Below are 18,894 nucleotides of genomic sequence, written 5' to 3'. Positions count from 1 at the left end.
TCAGAATGGGTTAACAGTCACCACAATCAAAATCTATTACACAAATTGAAATTATTGTAAAACTACTGAAGTCATCGTTGTGAACATGAGCTATCACTATTTTCTATGTGTGCACATGTGAAAATTAAGTTTACAATGAAGTTGTTCATGTCCTGGAGTCCAAAAACATTCCAATATACACATATATTTTATATGTGGAAAGTTTTCCTGGCACCCAGAGGAAAATTTTTATATCACTCTATGTTAAAGTAAGTTGCCATTTTCTCAGGGTGAAAAAGAAAAATGACTTTATTATTTGTGAAGTCTCATTTCAAATAAGATTTTGACACACAAGTGTTTCTGTCAGTTTCTTTTTTCCCATACCTTTCCTCTTTAGCAGAGCAGCTCCAGTGCCCATAGATATAACCTTCTTATATTCATTCCACATTTCAAACAGAAAAGTGGAGGCGGGGAAATTTGTAGTCAGTGTTCATTTGAAGAATGTGCAGATGAATTTTATGCTGTTTGCCAAGTTAGTCTTTATTTGATTAAATAACATGTTTGCATTGAAGAGAAGAAGCTGGAAGGTCTAAGGAAGAGGACAGCCCACCAGTCGATGATGAGCAGGCACATCTGCTGCACCGAGCATCCCATGGGTGGTGGTGAATTGTGTGATGATTACTTCACAGGTGCAACAACCTCATTATTCAGGTACGTCAGGAAGTGCTAAGACAATTCCCAGCAGAGCTAAAAGTGGAACTCAAGCAATAGTAACTCAGCTGGGTACATCAAATTACATGGGGTGTTTCTGTGACTGAGGCTGACCAGTATCTGAAGGCTGTATACTATATACTACTTTTCCTCCTCATAAAAAAAAAAAAAACTTTGCTTTTTGTTTTTTTGATAGGCAAAGCTGAAAGAGTGTCTCACTTAGGAGTATTTGACTTCTATTTAATTAAGCAGATATACATCCACAGCCTAAAAATTCAACAAACTAATCCATAATTCAATCCTGATTTCTGCATTTGTATCTCTAGTACCACTAGGCAATAATCAATATTTTTAAATGGTCACATAAATTACAGCACCAATAAGAGCCTTTCTGGAAAAAAAAAATCCCACGGCTATCTTCTAAATAGTGATCGCTAAAATCATTCTCTGCAAAAATGGCTTGTAGTAACCTTGCCTTTGCTGCAAGAAATTTCCCAAGCAGATCTGCTAAGTCATTGCAGCATTTTTTATATCAATTTCAATAACAAACGTTTTATTTAATACTAATACAAAATTCAGCAATGAGTCAAAAGTTGTGATAAAATAAAGAGAACAAAGGGAGATGAATAGGGAATTATTTTGAAATGTGATAAAAATGTAGGTAAATTAAAAAGATTTGTGACGGCAGAGGTGTCTCTTTCAGAATAATACAGGTCAGAGTTCTCCTTCCGCTGAACTTTACAGCGTCAGTTCATGCCTGATTCATTTGGAAATCAATCATTAGAGCACTACTAAACTATTCATTGTCAGTGCTACTGATTTGGCACTTAGTATGTACTGTCTAGTGTAGTTACTTGCATATAGTCTGCAAATTTGCTAAATAGTAACATGTATTTTTAATTCATAAAAAATAAAAATAAAACAAGTTATTCTATGTAGCTTTACAATGATTCTGTTACTGTACTACAATTCACAGAAGTGTTTTATGTTTGAATAAGATTAATTTTTACCCTGAAAAATTATCAAAGGCTCAGATGGGTGGCATAAAATACAAGGAATGAGAGAACAAGATAGACAGAAACAGAAAATGAAAACATAGGCTAACAGCAGCAGAAACATCTTCCTGCAGCCTTAACACAGCAAATGAGACATAGCAGGGTTTACATACTTTCAGTTTTAATCTTTGTTTTTTAATTTACTTCCATCAAGGTGCAGAAGAAAATGAGTTTTTGTGCTAATGGGCTAATGCTACGGTTTCTTTTTAATGTCAAAGCTATATATTTTTTAAAGTCACAGAGTTTTATTTAAGCAGGAATATTGAGATAATATAGGTAGAAAAACATCATGGTCAATCAAAACTATGTTCATTGTAATTTTTAGTTGCGGAGAGAACTATTTATTTTATTGACTTTTGGGTGTGGTTTTTGATCACTCTTAGGAATAATGACTGGTGAGATGATAATAGCCCTACACTGTGAGAATCTAGAGCTAGGCCCCAAAAGGCAGGCACAGATTAAATTGAGTGGGAATTCAGGCAATTGTGTCTGATGGGTTAAGAAAGCCTTTAGAAAGTTGTAGCAAATCATTCAGTCATTCATTATTTCAACACATATTTACTGAATGTCTATCATGTGCCAAGTTTTTGTTCCTCTGTAGTTTATAGTCTAGGTAAGGCAGGAGAGGAGGAAAGACAAAGGGTCTTTTAACCACGCAGGATAATAGGTGAACAAGTGTCTTAGTTCATTTTTGTGTTACTATAAAGGAATATCTGAGGCTGGGTAATTTATAAAGAAAAGATATTTATTTGGTTCACAGTTCTTCAGGCTGTACAAGAAGCACAGAGCCAGCATCTGCTTCTGGTAAGGGTGTCAGGCTGCATCCACTCATGGCAGAAGGGGAAGGAGAGTAGGCAAGATCACTTGGCAAGAGAGAACGCAAGAGAGAGGGGAGGGGGGAGGAGGTGCCAGATTCTTTTTTTTTTTTTTTGGAGATGGTGTCTTGCTCTGTCATCCAGGCTGGAGTGCAGTGGCACGATCTCGGCTCACTGCAAGCTCCGCCTCCCAGGTTCATGCCATTCTCCCGCCTCAGCCTCCCAAGTAGCTGGGATTACAGGCACCCACCACCATGCCTAGCTAATTTTTTGTATTTTTAGTAGAGATAGGGTTTCACTACATTAGCCAGGATGGTCTCGATTTCCTGACCTCATGATCCTCCCACCTTGGTCTGCCAAAGTGCCAGAATTACAGGAGTGAGCTGCCGTGCCCAGTGGTTCCAGGTTCTTAATAACAACCAGCTTTCAAAGGAACTAAGAGCGAGAGAGCTCCCCTGGAATCCCCCACATGGCATTAATCTATTTATGAGGGACCCTTCTCCGTGACTCAAACACCTCCCATTGGACCCCACCCTCTAACACTGGGGATCAAATTTCAACATAAGGCTTGAGGAACAAACATCCAAACTAAAGCAACAAGTTAATTTCAGAAGGTAATAATCCCTATTAGAAAACAAAACAAAACAAAAAAGGTGATTTGATGTGTCTTGAAGGGTAGAAAAAATTTAGACATTGACAGTTGAATAAAGCTAGGAATCAGGAAGATAGGTAACAGGACCAAAAGCAGAGATCCTAGAAATGGGGTATAGCATACAATGAGCAACGTTTGATGGGTGCTTGGCATGTGAGGGACAGTCAGAAATATGATTACAAATGCAGGCTTAGTTAGCATCAAGGAAGAAGTGCCTTCAATGTCAAAGTGATGAGTTTAGATTTCATTCAGTAAGAGTTTAGAGAAAATGGTTGACCAAAGAGCTGTGCTTCAAAACAATTAATCTGGAAGCCAGCTGAGGAAGAATTGAGTGGGAAGATACTAAGAGGTGACAGCATGCTGGCAGCCCTCGCTCACTCTCAGTGCCTCCTTGGCCTCAGCGCCCACTCTGGCCATGCTTGAGGAGCTCTTCAGCCTGCTGCTGCTCTGTGGGAGCCCCTCTCTGGGCTGGCCGAGGCCAGAGCCAGCTCCCTCTGCTTGCGGGGAGGAGTGGAGGGGGAAGCACAGGCAGGAGCCGAGGCTGCACGTGGCACACGCGGGCCAGCATGAGTTCTGGGTGGGCACGGGCTTGGGGGACCCGCACTCGGAGTGGCCGGCTGGCGCCACCGGCCCTGGTCAGTGAGGGGCTTAGCACCCAGGCCAGCAGCTGCGGAGGGTGCACCAGGTCCCCCAACACTGCCAGCCTGCCCGCACCATGCTTGAATTCTCGCTGGGCCTCAGCTGCCTCCCCATGGGACTCAGCTCGGGACCTGAAGCCCGCCATGCCCAAGCCGTCCCCCACAACCCTGCGGGCTCCCATGCGGCCTGAGCCTCCCCCACGGGTGCCGCCTCCTGCTCTGCAGTGCCTGGTCCCTTCAACCGCCCAAGGGCTGAGGAGTTTGGGCACACGGTGCGGGACTGGCAGGCAGCTCCACCCAATGGCCCCAGCGCAGGATCCACTAGGCAAAGCCAGCTGGGCTCCTGATTCGGGTGGGGGCTTGGAGAACTTTTATGTCTAGCTAGAGGATTGTGAATGCACCAATCAGCACTCTGTGTCTAGCTCAAGGTTTGTAAATGCACCAATCAGCACCCTGTGTCTAGCTCAAGGTTTGTAAATGCACCAATCAGTGCTCTGTGTCTAGCTAATCTAGTGGGGACTTGGAGAACTTTGGTGTCTACCTAAAGGATTGTAAATGTACCAATCAGCACTCTGTGTCTAGCTCAAGGTTTGTAAACGCACCAATCAGCACCCTGTAAAAACAGACCAATCAGCTCTCTGTAAAATGGACCAATCAGCTCTCTGTAAAATGGGCCAGTCAGCTCTCTGTAAAATGGACCAATCAGCAGGATGTGGGTGGGGTCAGATAAGGGAATAAAAGCAGGCTGCCAGAGCCAGGAGCAGCAACCTGGTCAGGTCCGCTTCCAGGCTGTGGGAGCTTTGTTCTTTCGCTCTTCGCAATAAATCTAGCTGCTGCTCACTCGTAGGGTCTGTACCGCATTTTTGAGCTGTAACACTCACCACAAAGGCTTGGAGCTTCCCTCCTGGAGCCAGCGAGACCACGAGCCCACCGGGGAAGATGAACAACTGAGGGCGGTAGGGATGAACAACTGCAGATGCGCCGCCTTAAGAACTGTAACACTCACCGTGAAGGGAATGAAGCCAGTGATACCACAAACCCACCAGAAGGAAGAAACTCTGAAAACATCTGAAGGAACAAACTCCAGACACACAATCTTTAAGAACTGTTAACACTCACCACGAGGGTCCGCGGCTTCATTGTTGAAGTCAGGGAGACCAAGAACCCACCAATTCTGAACACAATACTACAGGGAGGGAGAGCTAGTGGGCCTCTACTGGAGAAAGGCAGGGAAAAAACAAAATGGTTTAAATCAGTGTAGGTGCTAGAAAGGAATGGGAAAAATGGAATTGGCTAGGAATTAGGTAACGGGATCTGAGAGGAAAGACCTAAGGATGATCTCACCATTTTAGTATTGGGCAACAGAGAGATGTTCACAGTGTCATGCTGAAAAGCAAGGCAAGAGGAACTGATTTTTCAGAGAAGGTGGTAAATTTAGTTTTGTTTTAGGTACCTGCAGCTAGCCAGATATTCAGCTGATGCTCAAAATGCAGGACGGTATCTTCAAAGTTATCCCCAGTGTACAGTATGGCATCAAGAGCCTAACATAATACAGGTGCATAAATGATAAATAAAAGTACCTAATTATTTTCAGAATTCTGTGAGCAAGGCAGGGCTGATAATTAGTGGCTGGTCTGGTTATGTTGGTTGTTTTCAGCTGTGTCCATTCTGTTTGGTCAGAACCCATACTATATTGGTTATGAAATATTTTTAACACTATCCCTGGATATAGTGTTATAAATCCCAGTTTGGCAAATAAGAAAAGGATTTTTGAAAAGTTTGGGATTTTTTGCAATGCATAAGCCAGTAAAGCTAGGGGTAGGCTTTGTCTTTTCACATTGCTATAAAGGAATACCTGAGGCTGGGTGATTTATAAAAGAAACATTTATTTGGCTCACAGTTCTGCAGATTGTACAACAAGCATGTAACCGACACCCACTTCTGGTGAGGGCTACAAGCTGCTTCCACTCATGGCAGAAGGGGAAAGGGGAAAGGAACAGGCAAGATCATGTGGTGAGAAAGTAGGAAAACAGAGAGAAGAGAGAGCCAGACTCTCTCTAATAGCCATATCCCCTGGGAACTAAGAGCAGGAATTCACACAATCCCAGAAGAATGGCACTAAGTTATTCTTGGGGGATCCACACCTGTGACCCAAACACCCCCTGCTAGGCCTCGCCTTCAACACTGGGGATCAAATTTCAACACAAGCTTTGAAGAGGTAAAATATCCTAACTATATCACACTTCATATTCTATTATCTTCTCAGATTTTCTTCTTTTCTTTTCTTTTTTGAGATGGAGTCTCACTCTGTTACCCAGGCTGGAGTGCAATGGCACATTATCACCTCACTGCAACCTCTGCCTCTCGGTTCAAGAGATTATCCTGCCTCAGCCTCCTAAGTAGCTGGGAGTACAGGCACCCGCCACCACGTCAGGCTAATTTTTGTATTTTTAGTAGACACAGTTTCACCATGTTGGCCAGGCTGGTCTCGAACTCCTAACCTCGAGTGATCCGCCCGCCTTGGCCTCCCAGAGTGCTGGGATCACAGGTGCTCAGCCTCTTCTCAGGTTTTCTGACTCCTCCGCTTCTGGTCTTTCATTAGCCGTTCTCACATTTTCTCATAGTATTCAACAAGATGGCTAGGAAGCAATGAAAGTATAGCTGAGGCTGCACTTTGTTGAGAATGCTTTTCTTACAACAAAACTAGGTCTGTCCTGCTTAACATACACACACCTTAGTTGTATTAAGCTTTGTTCATTTTAATTTCCTAGTAAGATTGGAAATCACGGAACTGCTTTAAGTTTCTCAAAACAGCAGAATATTCTGCAGCTCTTTGTTTTATTAAAATGACTGACCAGGGTAAACTATACTCTAGCTAAACTGACTACAATACACAGTGTATAAATACTTCAGATTGAGGAAGATCAACTCCCACCACAAGAAATCTCTGTGCTGAGTTTAAACTCCTATTTTAGCTAAATTTCCACTTTTTCCTTTCTTAGTAAGCCAGTTAGTTCCTCTTTTTTCTCTTTATTTCTCAAGCTTTGGGCACCTGTAACGCTGACACTGTATCTTGCATTAAAGAGCATTTACTAGAGTTTCTTTCCTATCCTTCTATTCATTTCTCAAATGAATTCACCTGATAGTACTTCCAGTTACTGGACTACTCAGGAAATTCATCAGTTATCTCCATTCTCGTGGCTGTCAGTGATTCACACTATCTTTGGTCTTTAGTTCGGAATGAATTTTAAAAAAATTTTTCATACATTGTGTGTTCTAGGACCTTTCTTGATTCTTAAAACATTTACCTTTTTCACTTTTTTTTTTATTTTTCTCTGCCAGAATTTATTTCCTCTTTAGGGCTGTTTTTGCATTTATTTTCTGGTTCTGTTTGATTGCCTTTGGTTTTCTCCCACTTTTATTTTGATTGCTTTGCAGAGCCACTGTCAACACTTTCCAATCGAAATAAAAATGCAGATGGCCATAAAGTATATTGTTTAGACTGTTGTTTCCACCTACTTAAAAAAAAAATCCCATGTTTATAGAGACGAATTATTCAACAATGGCACTGTTGACATGTTGGACCAAATGATTCTTTGTTAGGGAGGGCTGTCCTGTGCACTGCAGGATGTTTAGCGGCATCCTCGGTCTCTACCCTTTAGATACCAGTTGCACTCCCTCCCCCTACAAAAAATGCACAAACTGTGGCAACTAAAAATATCTTCAGGCTCTGGAAAATTTTCCCTGGAGGGCAATATTGCCCCAGGCAAAAGCCATTGCTACAGGGGCTAATAAGTCTAGCTTATTGGACCTAATTTGTTAGGGACTTAGGAGGGCCACAAAATTTTGGTTTAAAACATGCAGTTTCATTTCCCTGGGCTTTCAGTTGCTCAGTCTGCAAAATGGGGCATTAAAAATTATCCTACCTTGCTCAAAGAATCATCCTGAGGATCCTACAAAATAATCAGGGTAAAATCTCACTGTAAACTGTGCAGCCTCAAAATATCAGTTCTTCCTCTACCTTTCGTTTTCCTTTTGTATTATGAGAGAGAATAGGAAAGAAAAGTCGTTAAAATTAACTTGGATCAGACATTGAAGTCTTCTATTTAGGGGGGAAAACTGCCCCAGTTGGCAGATTAAGTAGACTGCACACCCATTCCTTCCTTTTCTAATTTTCCAGACTGTGAAAAAAAAAAAAAAAAAAAAAAAAAAAACACTAAAAGAGCTTTATTTCCATTGGAAAATGTCGAACTCTCAGTGTTCTTTTGGGCTTTCTAATCCATCTTGTCCAACACAATTAGTATGGCAAGAACCAGAAAGAGTTATGGTTATGATGGCTCAAAGTTGAAATGTCATCTTTTAAGCACTGATATTATTTTTATATGGAGCAAATAGGTTGACAGTAATTATTATGTACTACCCACAGCACCTTAGGTCTAAAACATTTTGTGTATAAATATTTTAATGCCTGAGTTTAATCACACTCCCTTAAGATGCAAAGAAAAGAAAAAACATGCATAGCATAAAGAAGATATGCTTAACTTCTCTCAGGATAATGAGGTCCAAAAGCAACATCCCCTGGAAATTTGGTTCTCTCATGGGGTACTCTTGATTACAAAGAGAAAGGCAGGTGCCACTTAGCAAGAAAAGAAATCCAATTCCCTGCCTCTCATTTATGCCCTTACTCACATTATATTGCAATTCAGTTGCCACTTTAGCTAAGTGACCCCCTTAAATAATCTCATTTACACCTACACACATTTTTTTAACTTGGTCTGGTTTACTTATACCAACATGTGTTGTTTATACATGTAAGTTGCTGAGCTTTTCATACAATAGGGATAATTTCAAAACCATAATGATACCCCCTGAAATAAATTATTTAATATATATTTTTTAAAAAAGTAAAGAAACTCTTCTGGATAATTGATGTGAGGTAAGCTACAGCATCGGTTGTATATTCATTTTTCTCCAATGTATGCAATTATCCACTCAGCCTGTACCCATTAATATTATTTTTCTTCCTAAGCTGGAAGTATTTAAAGCCATTAGAAAATAATCCAAAGAATTCTATTTGCTGAATAAATTTTAATTTGCATGGCACCAGGAATTTTTTTATTAATGGGAAATAAATTATTGCAATCTTTGGGAAGGAGACAAGTTAATAGCTTTGTGAAAAGGAATAGAGAGAAAATGATCTTGAAAAGGTCAGGTCTCCTGTCACAGTGTCTTTATGCACAATTAAAACAAGTCAAGAAAGTGGCTATATAATCAGGACCATGAATATGCATTATATCCTAATGAGAGTGTGAAGATGTAGCAGGCTTAGTGCGAAAGTCATGGTGGGGTGGTGACATAAAAATGGTAATTTGTGATGTAGTATTTAACTGTGTTTCTCTTTCTTATGGAAAACTTAACTCTTTAGTAGCTAGCTAGTCCATTCTCTCTTACTGTATTTAGTCTCTTTCCACTTTTCACAGAACAACAACAATGAATTTAAAGGATAATTCTGTCAATTCTGTGAGAGAGAGAGAGAGAGAGAGAGAGAGAGAGAGAGAGAGAAATAGCCAAATAGTACATACTGTTATGCATGAACTAATTGATGCACAATTTATTTTGCCACCAATTGCTTTGATCTTTTAGACAGTTGGGTTTGTGTGTATCTGAGCATGTGCATAAATACATTGTAATTTAAAAGAAAATCCTTTACCAATCATATTCTGAGCTATCCATGTTGACTTTATTTTGCTGTCCCCTTCGTTATTCTATTCCTCTAGGATATTGTATGAATTCCTAACAAATGATAGGGGAAAAAATAGCATCATGCTTTGATGGAATTTTAAAAATCATGCGCAGTTTTTATCTTGAACGCCCTATTGCAGGGTATATTGTTTATGAGTGCTCTTTCTGTAGGAAAAGCCTCTCCTGATGTAGAAATGACATTAGGAGAAATAACTGGCTGCATCAAGAAGTTAACTTAAGTTCTTAAGTGGTCAATTACCTCTGGGTAATGGCTGCTTCAGTGGGTCATATTGCTGCTGCACTGTACGCTATTGAGTCATTTCTGGCTATTCCACATTTTAATTGAAAAGCAGTGTGAACATTCTGATTCAGTGGTCATTTAATAAAAGATAATAATCACTGAACAATGATTCTGATTAGCTAATGGCAATTTAAAGGTTTATAGAACCTTTCAAAATTCTGCCTGCTTATTCCAGAATATTAATAGAAGACCTTGAACTAATAGAATTTCTGTTCTTATCTTGGTAAGAAGAGGAAAATTTTGAAAAAAATGTAGGAGTTTCTCCTCCTGCATATTTGATAGCATGGCTAGCTTATACTATAAATTGATAACTCTGAGTGTCTCAACAATCAGAACCAACATGAGAGGAGCCTTTGTCTCTTTAGCTTTGCTGGATGTGAACACCAGTCATCCTATTAGCCTGGTTTCATGTTTCAAAGAATTGTTTCACTGTTTCTGCCTGGTATCCCAGCATATACTTTCTATTAAGTGTGAGACGATACCTCTAGGGCTGTGTGAGGCACATTCCAGGGACCACTCTTTCTCATAAATAGTAGAAACCTAGCAGCATGCTATGATTTTGGAACCTGCCCCCTAATGTGTCCTTCACCATTCTCTTATCGATGAACTTCAACCATTAGAGATTAATTCATTTGGCTGTTAACATGCATGGTCATTAAGAATAACAATGTGTGGTATAGAATGGTACAAAGAATTCAGAAAGTGGGAGCTTAGGGTACTGAAAGGCAAGTTTTATCCCCTTGTTATTTTTCCAAGGGCCAGCCTTAAACACAGTCTAAATGATATAACACTATGTACTTCATTGCTTTCTGTAGGACTTAAACAAGCATAGGAAAAAATATTCCCTTCCATGTCATCAGTCCTATTCTTGTTTTCCATTAGTCATTAAGTATACATTGCTAACTCTAGGACCAACGAGCATGAGGATCAGGAGACTGGAAACAAAAGAAGTGTCTACACTGGCACAGGGTTTTAAAATTGAATTCACCCCTAGAAGTATAGTGAATTGAATATGATTTGGGGGCAGTGGTATTAGATAAACATAAACTGCAGTATTCACTAGGCATAGTAACATACAGCTTAATAATATTTGAGTATTAAATATAATATAAAAACAGCATCTGGATGTAATATCATGACCTCCCCTAAAATGGAAAACATATTCAATAATCCAAAGACCACTGACATTGACAAGCTCTGTTGTACAGCACATGTGAGCTTTAAATGTAAGAGAGACCCCTGGACTCTTGGTCTGTAAATATTAACAGTTTATTCGCTAAGTTGGCTTACTTGGGCCATTTTGGAAAGTTTGTATACATTTATGAATTTTGAATCATTTAACACTGAGTTTAATTTCAGTTCTTAGATGTAGTTTAATTTCAATTGTGTTTCTTAGTAGCTGTGTGGCTTCGGCAAGTTGATTAAAGTTTGAGCTCAGATTATCTCTTTAACCATCAAGAAGTAACAACAGCTCTTCACAGAGTGGCAACAATATGTAAACTCCTTAGCAGGGTATATATTGGATAACACCAAATTAATAAAACTTAGCTTTTCTTCTTTCTCTCAGTGCAGTGCAAGCGACAAGTAAGATGCTTAGCTCCATTGCCAGTGACATTTCTTATTTATCAGATTACCCACAGTGACCTGATTGAGGGTAGAGCTCAATGCACAAATTGCATCCCTTCCAATGCTGGGGTTCCCCAGGAAAAGGCAAGAATAGAAATTTGCTAACAACTTTCTCCCTTCCTCATTGTGAGAGGTGAGGTCAGAAGGCAGGGGCCTTGAATGAACAAATAAACCTGACTAGGGGCTACATGAAAGCCATACTGTGCTTCCTCCTCCTTCTCACGAATCCCTTTCCTCCCTTCTCTTTTCCATCCCCCATAGATCACAAATGTGAAGGCGGTTAGGAAATGTCCAGACTCCAAACAGAAAAAACTGTGATCCTCAGCAGACACAAGACATAATATTGGATTCTCTCCAGCTTCATACTGGGAAAAATATAGGAGACTGAAGGGAAACAGGAAAATAAGTAAACACCCATAGAAAAATAAAATGTAAGATAAAAACTGAAATATAAGAACTATCACATGGTGAGTGTCTATATTCACTCATAATAGAGTAACTACAAAATCATATGTTTGATATTTAATCCTAATGGGGGTGAATAATTTTTTTAAATGTTGCTACTGTCGTGATAAAACAAATTAGCTACATACTAACAAAGTAAAAGCGTGTTTTCTAAAATTGAAATAATTCTCAAAATAACAGTTTAGAAAGGCTGCACATTTTACAGGAAATGGGTTGAACATCACATGATTTACTCATTAAGGAGATAATTATTGAGTGCCTAAATGAGGAAAAAAGATTTATAGATTTTAAACAAGCATCCAATTAACTAAATATTACTGAGTAAAAGAAAAACAAGTTAATGATACTTTTGTACCAATTTTATTATAAAATGTATGTGAAGAAAGGCTATTTTGTCAAACTGTTTTTCCATATCATGACATATTTTATATTTACAGAAACCTCCTGAAATAGGAACTTCTGAGGGTATGCTTCCCATTTGAGAGATGAAAACCTCGAGGCACAGAAATACCATAAAATTGTCTAAATTACACATGCAAATTAATCTTGGGGCTAGAACTTGATGGAATATCTATGTTCTTAGACAATGCTAATTGATTATAGGAACTTCCTTTAGGACCAGAACAAGAATCTAATGTCTAAATGGTAAGAGCCTTGCCTGAATTTTCTGCTTTTCACCGTTACTGAATCAAAATATGATTTAATTCAATGTCTATTTTTGGAGGCACTCTGATATTGAAGATATTTTTCTAGATGTTATTGAGTATAGATGATGTAAGATTGTTCTTTTTTCCTTCAAGACATGTACAATCTAATGAAATTCACTAGCCTGCAGGTTTATAAGCATCTTCATGATGTTCATTGTTTAATTCTTCTTAGCCAAAAGTTATGTTAAAACTCTCAATATTATACTTTAAAAAGATATCATGATGCACACGTTCTCAAATTTCTGTCTGCTTAGGATTAGTTCAGTCATTATGGAAAGCAATGTGGTGATTTCTTAAAGAGCTTAAAGCAGAATTACCATTCTACCATTAGTTTTAATGGCAGAATGATTTGTATTCTGCCAAAAGAATACAAATCATTCTGCCATTGAAACTAATACATGTATATGTTCATCTTAGCACTAGTCACAATAGCAAAGACAAGGAATCAACATAAATGCCCATTAATGGTAGACTGGATAAAAAAATGAGGCACATGGCCAGGCATGTTGGCTCATGCCTGTAATCCCAGCACTTTGGGAGGCTGAGGCGGGTGGATCACAAGGTCAGGAGATCGAGACCATCCTAGCTAACATGGTGAAACTCCGTCTCTACCAAAAATACAAAAAAAAAAAAAAAAAAAAATTAGCTGGGCATGGTGGCAGGCGCCTGTAGTCCCAGCTACTCGGGAGTCTGAGGCAGGAAAATGGCATGAACCTGGGAGGCGGAGCTTGCAGTGAGCCGAGAATGCACCACTGCCCTCCAGCATGGGCGACAGGATGAGATTCTGCCTCAAAAAAAAAAAAGAAAGAAAGAAAGAAAGAAAATGAGGCACATATACACCATGGAATTCTACCCAGCCACAAAAAAGAAGGAGTTCATGTCCTTTGCAGCAACATAGATGGAGCTGGAGGCCATTGCCCTTAGCAAACTAATGCAGGAACAGAAAATCAAATACTGCATGTTCTCACTTAAAAGTGGGAGCTAAACATTGAGTACATGTGGACAGAAAGAAGAGAATAACAGACACTGGGACCTATTTCAGCATGGGAGGGTGAGGATCAGAAAACTACCTATTGGATATTGCAGTTATCACCTGGGTGATGAAATAATCTGTACACAAAACCGCTGTGTCACACAATTTAACTAAATAACAAACCACATATACCCCTGAACCTAAAAGTTTAAAAAAAAAATAAAACTTTTTAAAAAAAATAAAGTGTTTTAGAAAAGAATCTTTTGGGTTGGTGGGTAAATTAAGATTGTGATTTAGTTGTGTCCAAGAATTTGAATGTTCCATGAGCATCCCAAGTGGTTCCAATGTCTGAGATGAGGATCCCACTTTGAGAAGCACGACCTTTATCTCCCCTCCCTCTCATGAGCTTGCCATGCCACTGCATTGTTTCTGATGAAATGCAGGTAACCAGAATGTCAGCTGCTTATTCCAGCAGTCACACAAAATGCCAAGGATGCACCAATTATAGTGTAAAGTGAGGGAAGATTTTTATTTTAAGAAGAGAGGCTGTAGTAAAAAGATGAAGACAATAATAGAAAATAGAAACACATCTAAACTGGAAGAAGCAAATCTTCGAGACAGGACTGGCGAGGGTCAATGGCTACTCCAGTAATAAGACAGACCAAATATACCTTAACATTTGAAACTAAGATCAACAAGGAAGTCTGCCCAAGTCCTGACTAATCAAGCCAGGTGTATTTGGATCCTTTCCTTTCTCTCTTTTCCATTCTTAGAATAAAAAGAAAATAAATTGCATGTCAGTGGATGGTGAAATGTTTTCCAGTTGCATTGATTTCAGACTGTTAACTGTTGAACTAATACTAACATAATGAAGGAATGTCCTTGATTAAGGCTTCAGCATTCAAGTGACACTGGCTTCTTCTGGAACAAATTATGGAAGATTGCAAATGACTTAGAAGGACTGTATATATGACAAATCTCACACTGAAATGACAAGGAGCTCTCCTCACCGCACACCCAGGTTTATCAAGGTATAATTGGAAAATAAAAATTATATATATTTAAGCCATATACTATTTTAATATACCTATACATAGTGAAATTGATTACCATGATCAAGCTAATTAACATATCTATCACCTCACCTAATAACATTTTCTTTTATGGGGAGAACATTTAAGATCTCTTTTAGCAAATTTCAGGTATACAGTATAGTAATATTAACTATAGCCACCATGATGTTCATTAGAGCTCCAGAATTTAATTCATCCTGTGTAAGTGAAACTTTATATACTTTGACCATCTTCCAGTTTCCCCCAGCCCCCAGATCCCTGGCAACCACAAGTCTACTCTCTGCTTCTATGATTCAACTCATAGATTTCACATAATTGAGATCACACATTATTCGTCTTTCTGTACCTGGCTTATTTCATCTAGTATAATGCCCTTCAGTTTTATCCAGGCTATCACAAATAGGATTTCTTTCTTTTTTAAGGCAGAATAATATTCCAGTGTGTGTGTGTGTGTGTGTGTGTGTGTGTGTGTGTGTGTGTGTGTATGTGGTGTATATATACTTATATTATTTTATTTATTTATTTATCCATCAATGCACACTTATGCTGATTCCATATCTTGGCTCTTGTGAATAATGCTACAATAGGCATGGAAATAGAATTTTTAAAAATTATTTTAATGTACAGAAACCAGGATTTTTTTTTTCATAGAAATTTGTACTGTTATGAGTGGTTGATATGTGTATGCTTTTTTTGGTATTCAAATCTATGCATTCATTTGTTCATTTAAGGAATGTGTCTTGTTTGCTACTCTGTGAAATGTTGTTCAGGAAAAGGGGGAATTTAAAAATTAAAAGTTATGATTTCTCCTAAAGGAGTTTATATCTAGATTGTACAAAAGAGAGAGATTTTCAAGTAAGTATTATGAAATAATAGTTTTACTGGACACCTAGACAGAATGTAGAAGAGAATCACACCTTACTTTGCCTCAAAGAACTCAGGGGATGTGGAGTAATAATGAGATAAGACTTGAAGAATGTAATCATGAACCAGGTGGACAAGAGGAAGAAGGTGTGTCAGGAAGCATAAATAGCATGTGTGGGTCATGGAAGCCTGAGAGAAATGATATGTTTGGAGGCTTGGAGAGAGATAAGGGTGAACAAATCAGTGGAGGCCACCTCATGGAAGTTCCTGAACACTATGCAAAGAAATTTTCATGGGTTTTTTCTTCCTAAGGGAATGAAGAAATTCTGAACAAATTTTAAGCACAGAATGACATTGTATTTTGAGGCTAGAATAAATACTTCTTTTGAGTCCTTGAAGAAAGATAGAATTAGGATGCACAGAAAAGATGGATCATGGAAGACTTAGTACATCCTTAATTGTTTTTCATGAGACCACAGAGAGCTACTGAAATGTTTGAGGGAGAGGAGTAATCTAATTAGATTTGCATTTTAGAAAGATTATTCTGGCGACAATCAGAAGGGTGTGTTGAAAGTGGCAAAACTGGAGTGGGGAATGAATAAAGAGACTTGAAGTGGCAGTGGTGAAGATGCTGGGGATAGATACCTGAACTATTTGGGAGATAAAATCTATAGGACTTGGTGTTGGTGGTATGTCAGTGTAAGTGAAAGATCGATGTGTTGGATGACTCTTAGCATCCCCTAGATTTTTCAAATGCTATATAGAAAACATAGGCTCCAATTTTGAGGTGAAAGATTATGGGCTTCTTTTTAGATATGTACGGCTCAATCCAACTTGGAAAATTAGATTGCTATCTGATTAGTCAGGGTTCTCTAGAGGGACAAGACTAATAGGATAGATGTATATATGAAAGGGAGTTTATTAAGGAGTATTGACTCACACGATCACAAGGTGAAGTCCCACAATAGGCCGTCTTCAAGCTGAAGAGCAGGGAAGTCAGTCCTAGTTCCAAACCTCAGAAGCAGGGAAGCCAACAGTGCAGGCTTCAGTCTGTGGCCAAAGGCCCAAGAGCTGCTGGCAAACCACTGGTGTAGGTCCAAGAGTCCAAAAGCTGAAGAACTTGTGATGTTCAAGGGCAGGAAGCATCCAGCATGGAGAAAGATGGAGATCAGAGGACTTAGCCAGTCTAGTCCTTCCATGTTCCTCTGCCTGCTTTTATTCTGGCTGTGCTAGCAGCTGATTAGATGGTGCCTACCCAGATTTAGGGTGGGTCTGCCTCTCCCAGTCCACTGACTAAAATGTTAATCTTCTTCAGCAACACCTTCACAGACACACCCAGAAACAATACTTTGCATCCTTCAATCCAATCAAGTTGACCCTTAATATTAACCATCACACTATCTGTTAGGCAGATGCAAATTTGCCACAAAGCTGATAAGCTTTAAGTTTCTGGGCTCCTCACTGTACAGGTTCCTTCCAAGGTCTCCAAAGCTAAGCTAACAAATTTGTACTCATACTTTTACTTTTTATAAAGAAATCTCCATAGGTATATGCCTTAGGCTCCACAAACCTGAATTTTCACCTCCTATGAAGTGAATGACCATGGAAGTCTAAGCCTATGAAGAGAGATCAGGGCATACAGCAGCATGTAGAGAGTGAAAAGAAAGATTGGTGGGAATGTTATTTTCATGCTCATCCATGTGAAGAGACCACCAAACAGACTTTGTGTGAGCAACAAAGCTTTTTAATCACCTGGGTGCAGGTAGGCTGAGTCTGAAAAGAGTCAGTGAAGGGAGATAGGGGTGGGGCTGTTTCATAGGATTTGGGTGAGTAGTGGAAAATTATAGTCAAAGGGGGCTGTTCTCTTTTGGGCAGGGGTGGGGGTCACAAGGTGCTTAGTGGGGGAGCTTCTGAGCAAGGAGAAGGAATTTCACAAGGTTAATCGCTCAGTTAAGGTGGGGCAGAAACAAATCACAATGGTGGAATGTCATCAGTTAAGGCAGGAAAAGGCCTTTTTCACTTCTTTTGTGATTCTTCACTTGCTTCAAGCCATCTGGAGGTATACGTGCAGGTCACAGGGGATATGATGGCTTAGCTTGGGCTCAGAGGCCTGACAGTTTTGGCGCTGGTGGTTGCTTGACATAAATGAGCTAACATAGGCAATTTAACTATTTGCTATAAAAGCTTTTCTTTTAATGAATACTTGAAATACACAAAGTCAAAGCACGCAGTGCTACTGATCTTTACCTTATTTTCACAAATTCTTTCTGGAATGTTATAAAAGGATCACTGAATTTATGAGTAATTAGGTTAGAAGAACTTTAGGGTTCCTTGGAGCTTAAAAATTCCATGATTGGCATAGTAACACTGTGGTTACATCCTGTGGCCCAGTCATCCCAAACGGAAACATTAGGCTGTGTGGTCTTTTCCCAGTATACTTCACAGAAACCTACTCATCTTTCTTACCAAGTTTTTCTAGATCACATTTTACCCTGAGAACTGGCACTTTCTCCTTCATGCCTCTATACTTATTACTAGCATATTAATTATAACACTTTACTAATCTTAAATTATATGTCCCTCAGTTACATAAAACAGGCGGTCAGCAAACTACAGCCCAGGGGCAAAACGCAGTCCACCACCTGTTTCTGTAAATACAATTTTGTGGGAAGACAGTCGCATCAGTTCACTTATGTATTTTCTAAGGCTGCTTTTGTACTATACAGATGAAGTTGAGTGCTTGTAACAGAGAATATTGTAAATATTGTAAAATATTTACAATCCAGTCCTTTACAGAAAATGCTTGTTGACTCCTGATATAGAGGGTTCTTTAGAAGAAATAAACAGGACATATTCTTTTTCTGTATCCTCAATACTTAGCAAAGCACCTGGAATAAGGGATATACTCAATAAATATTTGTTGTATGGATGAGTGAGACATACAATTACACTACTATTATTATCCTTCTCATCACATTGTACATTCAGTTATAGATTCCTGTAATTTTTTTTAAATGTTTTAAGATAATCAAAGATGTTTCCAGGAAGGGAAGTCTAACTCACTGAATTAGTTTTGTTGGAAACTTTGAAGACTCAATATTAAGTAACGGAGTTGGGCCTGATGGTATCCAGAAAGCAAGAAGAATGTAAACAACATAAGAGATGGAGTCAGTACATGCAGAATGAATAGGGCATTTTCATTCTTTCTCAGGCCTCCATCTTTTTTTCACTCAGGAATTAATAATTATACACACTACAACTTGATTTCTACCTGTTTATCCTCAAGAGAATAA

The sequence above is a fragment of the Pongo abelii genome, chromosome 7, assembly GCF_028885655.2.
Source record: "Pongo abelii isolate AG06213 chromosome 7, NHGRI_mPonAbe1-v2.0_pri, whole genome shotgun sequence".
NCBI classification, from domain to species: domain Eukaryota; kingdom Metazoa; phylum Chordata; class Mammalia; order Primates; family Hominidae; genus Pongo; species Pongo abelii.
The sequence above is the reverse complement of the archived record's forward strand: the minus strand, read 5'-3'. Positions refer to the sequence as shown.